The following is a 12,647-nucleotide window of genomic DNA, read 5'->3' as shown; positions in this document are numbered from 1 at the left end:
GTCGCCCCCGGTAGATTAGGTGCCATGGCGTCGCACTTAATGACAATCTTTCTGCACCATGAAATAAGGCTAAGGTGGTGGTCTTCACTAGGATATGCCACTGTTCATTGGCTATTGAAACATATACTTCGTACATGAAGTCTGTTGCTATTATTTCTCGACTAGAATATAGGACCGTTCTTGGATCCCATTCATATGGGTCCCTTTATGGAAGCTGTTAAACGCTACTGAATGTGTGACATAAACTGCGTGAATGCTCTTGCGAATTCCAGCATTAATATGGGCTATTTCACATGGCAACAAAGTCTTAAGGAAGTAAGAAATCTTATCTTGTGTATTCAGAAGTCACAGATTGTCCGAGAGATCTTACGGCATGATGAGCATGGCTTGGGCCCTGGAACAGCTCCTGCCTTTTATATGTATTCGTAGGCCAAGAGGTACTGCGGCTGATCTGCTTCGTGTTCCGGATAAACACGGATTTGATGTTGTTTTCAGAGTCTTATTCCATGGCTAAGCTTCCGCGATCACGCCTAAGGACCCGGTAGGAAGTCTGGAGAAGTGCCCACATTCATCACTGCTGATGCGGGCCCCATGTGCCCTTTCTAAACGCAGCAAAAGAACTCTAGATCTACACCACATGAGAAAGCACCCGCTAATTAAAGGCACACCCCATCACCATCTCGGAAATATGGTGTGTCGTTTCATTGCTTCCCTCGTAATCACATTACCAATACCATCATGATGGCATGGTTCCTGCGGGAACACTCTTTTGTGTTACTCGTGCACTGACCGCCCGACCGGCTCTTCTAATGCCACAAGAAGATGCCGCAAACGATACCCCTGAATGATTCTCCACCTCTCGCCTCCCCAACGCACTCCCAGGCCCCCGTCTTTCTTAATTTTTTTTCTTTTGTCTTGTTCTTTCTCTCTCTCTTTTTTTTTTTTTGTCTGGGTGTCGCCCTGTCTTCCCCTCCTGTTCTTTCTTTTTTTTTCTCTGCTTTTCTTTCTTTTCTTTTATTTTCTCCCCGCGTTTCCACTCTCTCGCTTTTGTTCCCTCGTCTCAGGAACGAAGCTCACAGACGTCGCGCGACAGCGCTCGTTTCCTCCGAAGTCTCTCCCTTTAAAACCAGCCGCCAGCGACAACAGCCGCACGTGACGTCACTACACTAACTCTTTAAAACTAACATGCCCAGGATGACGAGGCCGCCCTTGAAGAAGATAGGTCCTCCTATCGAAACATTGGCCAGCCTTTCTGAGGCACCTTATCCCTGTTTAGAAACTTTATATTACAATTTAAGAGGAGCACATACTCGGTGGCATATACCATTTATGCAAGTGCGTCGGACAGTTGATTAGAAATTCGGTTCCCTAAGTACAACAACCAGTTTACTATCCGTTTGACAATGCATGTGCAAGTAACCAAAGTTGCCGGCCTGGAAGAAGTCAGCTACGCTAAAGAATTGAAACCAGTGGGCGTGTGAAGTATTCTTAGAATGCTACTCGCATGAGGAATCACGGAGATCCAACACGCATATGAGTGTTCTTTTTGAAACCATGTTTTATTGAACCGGAACAAGAGCAAATCAATCATGCATCTAACTTTGTTTACTTTCTTTCCATACATGGCAATGTGGAAAGTGGAAGAAAACAGAAAAACAGAAAGTTTGAAACGCGCCACGTTCCCAGTGGCATCTATCTTCTTCGCAGTAGCCTCCGCTACTTAAGATCACAATAGTGAAAGCGAGCACTACCAGCAATAGCTAAAATAGCTCAGAATGTACGGTGAATCAGAAAACAAATAAAAGGAAGCAGGTGCGATGATAACCAAGAAAATGGGGAACATAAGGCGCCGACAAGCAGGATGCACATAAGGCAAAAAAACTAAGGGAAAATCATATCCAGGTAAGAGCACTGTGATACATTTACAGAAAAGAAGTATCTATTATGCACCCTTCATAGAAACAAAACGGTTGCGTAGCAGACATTGACAAAAACAATTATTGAGGTAATTCAATTTTCATTCGGCAAAATTGTGTCCAACAAAGTAGGTTGAACAGCGATAGCGGCGGCGAAAGTCGATGACTGCGGCAAATTTGACCTGCAGGCCAAACGCGTCCGCGACCTGAAAAAAGGAGGAGCCAACCCACCCTCTGAAGGTGCTTCACGAGCGGAGCTGTTATGGGGGTATATATCTTTCTTAATATGTAACTATACATACACTTTTGCGTATGTCATTTATGCGAAATACAAAGAAATGTCAGGCATGCACTACGTGCAACACAGCGTCTTAAATACGCGATCTACCACCGAAAGGCTTTTGCGACATCGCTGTAAAGACGTAGCTGTTGTCGACGCATCTGCTACTGAGCGCGCTAGACTCAGGAGGCCGTTAAAGGAAGCATCGAGGCGAGCGACGATATACGTTGGTGGCGGCGCAGTCCAAATGAGTGCACAAAAAATATTTCTGGGTAATATAAGATTGAGCATACTTCCTAGACAATTAGCTGAATGAAACTTGGAATGACTTGAGTTTTATTCTAGCGGACAAATAAGAGGCACTTAGAGGTATTTAGAGTAGACGGGAATTACACATTATTTCAAGCGAGAAGGCGCTTTCCGGTCGCCGCCACAATTTTTCCGGCAGGGTAGAGCCATTGACAACCTTGCTGTACAAGGAATTCTAGGAGCTGCAACAATACTCGCGTCACCCATGTGACGAGGTAACGTAAGTTGCGGACAGAAAATAGATGCAATCGGCGATAACAAAAGGGAATTTGCTGATAGCTAAAAGGGTGCCTTGTGCCGGATGGCAACTATGACAGTCATTAACACGTATCACGGGAGAGAGTCTAAACATGGACGCCTGTATATATATAGCAACACCTCCAAGGCAACCCTGCTGAATAACTTCTGCCTGCTTCAATTTTTTTTTTTTTTGCAAATAAGTGAATGTTTTTTTCATGACCGGGGTAGGAATGTAGCTGAATATTTATTTAATGCCTCCACTTTATTATAAGGCAAATGATGCTGCATTTCCTTTCTCTGTGTTTAGTCTGGCTGAAGATAATACTTGGGGATGCGAATTGGAAATTTTGGCTTCAAGGCGACTTATCTTTTATGGTTTCGCATTAACATATATTTTCTTATTGCAGTAGAGTAGGAGAAGGTCAGGCAACGGGTAAGTTTTTTTTATTATATAAGCACATGCATGGGTACAGCCGTGATGATAACATGTTCCTATGTCATGTGTCGTGTGTTCTTTAATCAGTCTGTATTTAGAACTGGTGCTCCAAGTAATGGATCCTGTGAACGACGGCATATATTATACGATGCCGCAACGCCGCTTTTTCGTTCATCGCAATGTGTCGGTAATTTCTTCCAATATATAAGAACGCGTCGTTTCTTCTAGCAGGAAAAGCAGTGCACTTCGCAGTATTATTGTTCGGGAACCGGCGTAGCTCGTGAATTAGAGCTCTAGCTGAATCTCTGTAATATACATCAGCACAATGGCGATTGTCTTCAAATTTGACGCCTGCAATAGGTGACGTGAAATACAACATCAAACATAGTGGCGGGCATTGAAAAATATTCTCATTCTGTCGTTTTTCTTTGCGTGCATGCCTCTTTCCCTTTTCCGCGTATGCCTTATTCCCCCTGACTAATAAACAATCTCAAGACAATTGAGGCACTCCTTCCTTTGACAATAATGATATCGGACGTGCTAAACCCAGAGCAATTAGCATTTTCAAAATATCATATAACGAGAACTCGACAGATGCATGCCTACTATATCATCAATTCATATCACAATTTATACCAACCCTTGAAAGTATTTTGCAGAAGTAGAGTGACTTTATAACAGAAACCTACCAAAAGAAATTATAGGGGTGACTGTTGTTTAAAACGATAGATTTTTCAAGATGTCCAACGTCCACATGCCTTATAGGATTTTAATAGCAGTTCCCTAGTGTTTCTGCTTCAGTAAAAATATGAAAGAAACTTTTCTTTTTTTTTCAAGCGAAGGGAGCCTTTTAAAAATTGCTTTGTATTCGCAATTTAAAGCTATGAATGTTGCCGAAACTTGTACTTTTAACGTATCTTATTTTATTTAGTGCCTTCTTCAAGTCTTGTGAAGGTCTCTAGCGTATTGCTAATGTTTAACGCTGCTTTCCTCTGAAGCTGACCTGAAATTATCGTTTACACATTTGGAAATATAGACGCACTCTCATTTCCCAAAGTCACAACTGTTTCTTATCAAAGAATGTGATTGCACTTGCTAATGAAATAATGAGAACCAATCAAGACACTAAATGAATGCGCGTACATTTCCTCAGGATGACGACCCATCAAGACAAAAACAAATGAGTTCATACCTTTCTTGAAAATTATGTGTCTCCTCGGTGCCGTGTGTTAAACAGCTTCGCTGGTCAACCACCTTCAAAGTGTGGAATGACTCATGATTTTCCTTTGTATATTTGAAATTTATTATTGAGCGAAGTTTGCTTTGCAATAGTAGCAAAAACAATTACCGCACCTGAAGTCCCAATAAATGATTGTTAAGGTGTAGGCGCATTGTGTTCCAGAAGGTTAGGTTCCAGAAGACCCGAACAAAAGAAGGTGTAAAACGACAACACGGCGCTTGGCGTCGTTTTATCCCTTCTTTAGTCCTTGTCTAGTGTTGCGCTGTAACGAACCTCACTATGAATCCCAACCAACAGGCCGAACTTGGCGTCTTGATGCAGTATTGCACAAGCACTGAACTGGAAGTTTACCAGTCTCGCTTAGGTCCTTCCCTCAGAGCAAGCTAATCGTTAAGGAGAAAGAGTGTTCGACAAAAAATCATTGTCTCTATACTTTATATATTCATGGTGTTCAAATTCCTTATGAACGCAATGCAGCACCAAAGTCCCAATTGCAATCAATGAGTGCAGCTGGCGGAACGTCCATACAAGGGGACTTATGTTCGATTGTTTTTTGGTTGATTGAGGTACCTGTAGATAATATTTATGTAACATTTACCACCCAATTTTTTAGCCTAGCGCAAAACACGTAAGAATTTTATTTTTATTCGGTCAAGAATGGGGCACATCACAATTCTATTTGTTAGAAATAGGTCTATGTCTTGAGTTATTCTTAGCCAAAGGCTATAAAGTGTTGATAATATAATTCATCAATCTTTATTTGCATTCTGTCAATGATACAAAAAGCAGGACTGCGAAAAAAGTCTTTTTTTTATCAGAACAGCTTGACTAGGTCGCTGCCCCATAGAAAAATTTCGGAGCGGTAAGAGCACTACCGTAAAATAAATCAAAAATTGAAACTTAACAGACAACGTAGTACTATAGGGCACACACTACGTAATGGAAATGTAAAATTCATACAGAAAAGTTAATGCAGCTTTTTACAGTCGTCATAAAAATGAATACAAAACAGTTTCTTAGAGAAAACGAACATCTGCAATGCTATCAGATTATAAATATCTATAATAAGTACACTGAATGCACAGGAAAAAATCAAGATACAAGCCAACTTGTTACAAAATGTTACATAAAACCAGATGAAAAAATTCGATACTGTTATGTATTTGATAAACGAGACAAGGTTTGTAGTTAAACAAGTGTTAAGTAGTAGAAATCTTGGAGCTATGTATCACTGCATATAACTATAGGATATCCTGATACGAACAATCAAACAAGTCAAAATTGCTAAGGTCCTAGTGATTCAGAAGGGACGGAAGAGTGTAAGACAAGTGCCCCTTTCCTGAATTTATTCGTACTGTGTCTACGTCCCAATTTTCTCCATGAAGCGTGGGATAATTTAAATGCCTAATTCTTAACTGGACCAGAACGCGCACATTTCTTATGTTCTTGCGAGTTTCTAATTTGTATTATCTGCTTAACGTATAATTGTATGTCTGGTCTACGTTACCTATTCCTGAACTGCAGAATAAAACATTAGTAGATGCCGCAAAAGGCGCATTGAAAATATGCCTAATGCATTTTTTTTCTGAACCAAGTATATTTTATTTAGATTAGTGACCGTCATTGTACCCCACACTAGTTGGCCATAATTTAAACGAGAGCGAAAGAGCGAGTGATAGAGCAGAAGCTTGATTGCTTTTGGAAGTAAGTATCGAAGCCGACCAATTACAGCTGTCACCTGAGCTAATTTTTGCAGGACATCTCTTACATGGTAATCCCAGCTCACATTTGCCGAAAAAAATATGCCTATACAATAAAACTGGTCAACTATTTCAATAGTGTGAGTACTCAGTACTATGTCTTCATGAGGTGGAATGATTTTATTTCTTGGTCGGAATATAACAGCTTTTGTTTTATTTTCGTTAATACGCATAGCATTTGCTGCTGACCACCTCTCTAGCGTTTTCCTTGTGTGATTGCAAGTTCTTATAAGCTCGTGAATATCCTGCCCTGAAAAACGTATGCTGGTATCATCAGCATATGTTGTGTATTTGGCCTCACAATTATTATTTACGATGTCATTAAGATAGATGTTAACTCCACACAGCAAAAGTTTCACTCGGAAAATAGAGTCGCTTATCTGAACGACCTGCTGTCTGTTTGATAAATAAGAGTCAATAAGCGTTAAAGCTTGTCCACGAATATCATTGCAATGCATGATTAACGATATTTTATGGTTTACTAAATCAAAGGCCTTTGAAAAATCTATAAAAATACCGAGAACAAGCGCCTTATTTTCAAATTGTTTAAGAATATACTCTCTTTGCTCTTTGCAACTAATTGCCAAAGTTACTTCGGTCACCTTTTTTGTACAGCACGGTCACTTTTGCTATTTGCATATTTAAAGGGAAGGCGGAGTTAGATAAATGAATGCTAAAGATATCTGCTAAAATCGGCGCGATAACATCGGGCACGTCTTTGACAGGACGTATTTGAATTCCGTCGATATCACAACTGGTGCTATATTTTATACTTTTTATTGTTGATAAGACTTCGTCGGCGGTGACAGGACGTAAGTACAATGATTGAGCGTTATGAACACTTACGTATTCGCACGCATGAGCCGCGGTTCCGGTCGTTATCATACCAGTGAAAAAATTATTATATGCGCCAGCCAAATCTGATCCATCCAAATCTATAACGTCTACTTCTAGTTTTGAAACCGGGGTGCTATGCAGGATGTGCCGAGTTTGGCGAAACTCGGGATCTTCAGGAGTTCTGGCGACACCCCAAGATGAAAGCACAAATGGTACCGAGACACGGCTTATCTTTCGACAAGCCTGCAGTTTCATTAGTTTATCTAGATTCACTCTGGGTGGCAATCTTTCCTTGGGCGTTCCCTTCTGGGTAGTCGACAAACTGGGGCTCACGTGATCATACCGTCGGTGCATGGTTGTGCCTTCTTTCACTTGTTTGTCGTTCCACCGAGTGCATTACACGCACAAGCGAGTTATAAAACAAATGCATTTAATACAATATTATTAGTTAGTTTAGCGTGGTTTAAAAGCATTTTAAAGCTTACAAGATGGACACTGAATGCCTAGCAGAATATTTTGCAATTTAGTACGCTTCGCATTATACCACAAGGGAAAGCTGTGGTGGCGTCATCACATCCATTCACCGGGCGAGCATGGCGGCTAAGAATTAGAGAGGTTCAGTGTAAACGAACTCGTATATCGAGCTTGCAGTGCACGACGTAGTGATCCGGCTTGACGATGGCCACTATTTCTTGGATAGCTCTGTTCCTCCGTGAGAAATCTTTCCGTGCACCCCGAAAGACTGTCTATAGCTTCGGCGATTTTGCAGATCGCAACGCGCTCCTACTGTTCCCGGCGTATTGATGAAGAAACAACTTGTCCGGCTTTGTTTCTGTGAGTGCACTGAGTTCCTCCTCTCTGAGCGACTGCGAGCGTCACGAATATTGCATAGCGTGTGCTAAAGGAAGACAGCCGATATAGCTAAGATGCGACAAGGAGGTGGTGCCGATGATGGATCTCGCTACCAACACAGTGAAGGAGACATCGAGAAACTGCAGATAAGTATATCTCTAGTTTCATATTTAGCATAATAATAGTGCACGGATTAAGCCACTTTCGTAGTAACGAACTGAATGTCCAGCAGTTTAAAAAGGTAATTGAGAACCAATAAGTTTTCGCGCTTTTCCATGCACGTGGGTCCGTGCAAATTTAAGAGTCATCGCATTTGCCCGAGCTTCGAAGTCATGCTACCCTCCCCCAGTAGGCATATGCCATAGCTAGAAGCATGGTGGATAGAGAACTCGCACCACCTGCAGCAAAAAAAGGCTTGGTCGGGGCGTCATGCCTCTAGACGTAAAGTGAGCATTGGAAGGTTGAACAATATGGAAAAAATAAAGGTAACCTTCACTAACTTGGTGAGATAACAGAAATTCATGAGTGACCATCAGCCGGCAGAATCTATGGAAGAGTATCTTTCCCCAGGTGAAATATCAATAGCAGGTACTCATATAAAGCAGAAAACTTATACAAAAATTTCATGGGTTGAAAAGCACATGGATGGCATTACCGAATCGTGATCGCCACGTTATGGATATCCTTGAAAAAAGTTTAGAATGATTGCATTCTGCCGGTTATGCAACAAGGGACATAAACCTGGAGATTAACAAAGAAACTTGAGAAGTCGAGCACTGTGCAGAAACCGATGTAACAAAAATTGTTGGAGATAGCATTAAGGCAGGAAGACAGTGGCGAAGTAAACCGTGGTAACTGATATGCTAGTTGTGATTAAGAAGAAAAATGGAGTCGGCAGGCAGGCCATGGACGTGTTCAATCACTTGTTGCCAATTTATAACAGGCGATTACACAAGCATGACAGAATGGATGTCAAGGAGACAGAACTGCAGCCGAAGATGGTACAATATTGCGTAATGGGACAAAAATATGATGTTTGTAGGCATAGGATGCAATCAGCTCGCATAAGAAAGGATGGTATGGAGAGGCTTTTGTTTTGCAGTGAACAAAATTAGGTTTGCGGTGCTGACAGTAGAGACTCATGAAGGTGCGGGGACATCTCAGCTGCTGGCACACTAATCAACATGACAATTGGCTCTTAAAAAGACAACCCCAGTTATGAAAAATAAAGCAACGTTGCACCGACAGATTGTTTTGTTATGCATACTACACGAAAGGGTTCAACAGTTAAGGGCGATTAGTACCAATAGTGCAACGAGCATTTTTCTTTGTAAATAATTCGTTTACATGCGCTTGATTCATTCCAACAATCCACTTTTTTTCCAGCAAGACATTCTGCTGCGGGAGGCACTGAACCGCTTGGTGGCAGAGGCGAGCGCCAGTCACGTGCTCTTGAGAGTGTGGCAGAGGTCCAGAGGGCAGCTCTGCAACAGCAGTATCGGTGCCCTCACTGCTCTCCATTCGAGCCCCCAGAAGAAACCTTCTACAGGAGCTTTCAGTTTATTATTTTATTATTCAAGAGCGTGAATAAAATTATTGCAGTAAACATCGTGCTGAGCCTATTAGGACACCTATAACATGCACATGGTGTCTCTTCAAAATGGGCAACAACGTAAGGCAACCTGTGCCACTCTTGGACCATATAAATAAAATACACTGATGCAGCATACACGTCACTGCCCTGTTTGCTCTTTCTGTGTGCAAGAATACAGTGCGTGTTGATTAGCCACAAGATGAAGGTTTGTGTAATTCTCAATGAAAAGACAGGAAACACAGCCGGAGCTTCATAATTCTATTACCTATAGACTGTGCATACGAATGCAACACTTCCCAATTCAAACGTGCCATTACATGCATGTTGGATACCACATATTCATTAACAATGTCATATATTTGCATGTACTAATTTTCACACAGCTTAAGCCCTTGCATAGCTCACTTGTGATGTATACGTTTCATCGGCCAAATAATTGTACACTTTGTCCTTTTGTGTTGTGCAAAAAGCGGCATCTCCTACAGTCGGATGCAACTTCAGAATACGGGAGAGAACCCAGATGTCCAAAGCGCAGCAGTCGATGCCTCCACGTCTAAAGAAATAGTCCCTCTCCAACGATCGGGTATTAGTGCGTCCGGCAGCACGACGTCAGTCTAGAGTGCGTGAACATTGGTGCAGGCTTGTGTTCACCTGCCTTTGAAGTGAAGATTCCGGGGCCTCCAAAAGTTGTATCCGACTTTAGAATCACGTGATGCCTTGCAGCGGTTGCATAGACTTTAGCAACTTGATAGCACACAATGATCAGGAACATAAATTTATAGAGCCCTCCAACCAAAGCTGGCTGGCCACACTTCCATTATGAGTGGCTTTAAGAAGCTCTCGCCAAATATTCGCATGACCTGCTTGAAAAAGAGGTGGTGTTTGGCACTTCTTTAGATTCAAAAACAGATTACCGTGAATGTTGTGTACCACATCAAAACAAACTGAGCTTGGTTATCTGCACAGCATGTAATGGAAGCTTGTGCTTCACATAGAGACAAACTGCTCCGTCCAGTGCTATTGTTGAGTCCGGTGTGGCAGCTAATATGTCAACAGTGTCAATATACAAATTACGCTTTTCAAAGGCCATTCATTTCACAATAATTTTTGTATGAAGGTTCTTTGAATCAGTGCTTGTATTAGATGAGGAAGTAGATTTGAAAGCATTGCTTTGTCTGCAAACCTTCAGAGTTCCATATTTGTGTGGCAAGGCACTGGCATGTTGTCGAATAGCTCACACTTCCTCGGTCTGCACCAAAGAAGCCCAATTCTCTATTTGAAGTTGGATCGCGCAACAATTTGACAGCACACAAAGAAGAGTAACACACACAGCAGAGCATTCTGCTGTGTGTATTTCTCTTCTTTTTGTCCCGTCTAATTGTGCAATTCAACTTCAATCTCCCATACCAATACACCCAGTCTTCAATTTCACCAATGCTCTAGTTATCAAGCCGCAATGGCGCACTTCTTTGAAATGTCCCAACACAAATTAGCTCTCCGAAAAATCACCACAAGTGTTAAATTTGCAGCACAGGTGTGTGTACGTCCATATTCTTTACCACTAAATTCACAGGAATCAAAGGGGCAAGCAATAACCAGCCGTACTGCTGCCGTTACCATCACCATCACGACACCGATGTAAAGACAGTGCCACGTATCAGTAAAGAGAGTGCCGGAGGGAAAGGCGTGACAGCGACGCTTACAATAAAATTAACCGTTACAAGACATGTTCAATGCCAAAATATGCTGCATGTCGCTCATCCTACTTTTGCATTGCGGCAAGCTTTTACACGTTTGAGCATATTACGTTTTTTGTATTCATTGCTCTAAAGCTGTACGAAAGGTCTTGTCTCTCTGCAATTTTTATTTTTATTATGGTGGATTAAAGACCCACTTTTCATTGGCATCTGCAGCACACTTCTCCCGATATGTAATTTTGCCTTAGTGGTTTATGACATTTTTCACGCACACCGAGTTCTGAAGAGCATTGGATCTGCATTGCTCTACTGCTTAAGAATTAGAGCCCCATTATGGGACGAAATATATGATTTTTCCATCCACAATAACGCTGCCCCCCCCCCCCCCCCAAAAAAAAAAAGATACACTGAACCTCTGGCCTATGCATCAACAGTGAACAGAGCAAACACACTGAAGTATTTTGTTTATGCAAAGCACACTAAGATTCTCAATACATTTTCATTTCTCCACATATGCATTGGCACAACAGGCTTGGCGCAAGATCTGCATCTCGCACTGCGATGAATTGTGCAATGCCTCGCGGTTTCATTGTGCGGCCGATAGATGACGCATGACCGAAATTCAGCATTATGCGTACTAAGTAACTTCACCAATGAAGAACCCTAAGTTCTTGTTGGGATTAGCATTCATAGGGTACGTCACACAATTTGCGATATCCATTTATCTATTTATAGTTAATAAACCTCTTTCCCAAGAAAGTGAGTCATTTGGAAGGCACCCTGATTGACAAGTAGAACAATCGGCAAAAAGTCAGCAACCAGCGAAAAAGTCAGTGTCATAGGCAGCCGCGTGTGAGATGTCGGTAACCCAAAATTTAAGTCGGCTATACAGAAGTGAGAAATTTGGCAATATGGCGTGTTTAGACGTTGCTTCAATGCGAATCACAGTAACGCTGACATTGAAGGCGCCTTAATCCCTGCGTACGCTGCGTTGGCACACCCGACTACGTTCGTAATGTTCCAGCGCAGTAGGAAGCGTTCTTATATTTATGCCCACTCAGCCGCAGTCTTCGGGAAAGACAGCCACCGTTTACTCACTGCCGCATCGATGAGCGCGTGAGACACATATCCTACACAGCGGTTCACAGTAGTTTGATGACGTCCAATGTAACGCTCGGCGCCGACGCTTCCCTGAAAACTCCCAGTCCGGTAGAAATGCAGGGTGCAGAGGACTTGCTCTTCGACAGTGTGCGAATGAAGCCCACCACGCTGTCTCCACCGACTAGAGTTGTCGCCCAGCTCGTCACACAACCAGCGTACTGTCTCCGACAGGCGAACATGACGCTGAAACTCCACGTCGGTCATTTACGTCAACGGATCCAGATGGTGATAGTGCTACTTGCTGCCGCTGGATGCAATGACACAGGCTGCTGCTGCCGCCGCCATGTGGCCGAGTGGAACTCGGAGGGGATTTCACGATGTACGA

This window comes from Dermacentor andersoni, chromosome 6, assembly GCF_023375885.2.
Source record: "Dermacentor andersoni chromosome 6, qqDerAnde1_hic_scaffold, whole genome shotgun sequence".
Classification (NCBI taxonomy): domain Eukaryota; kingdom Metazoa; phylum Arthropoda; class Arachnida; order Ixodida; family Ixodidae; genus Dermacentor; species Dermacentor andersoni.
This window is presented reverse-complemented; position numbering follows the sequence as displayed.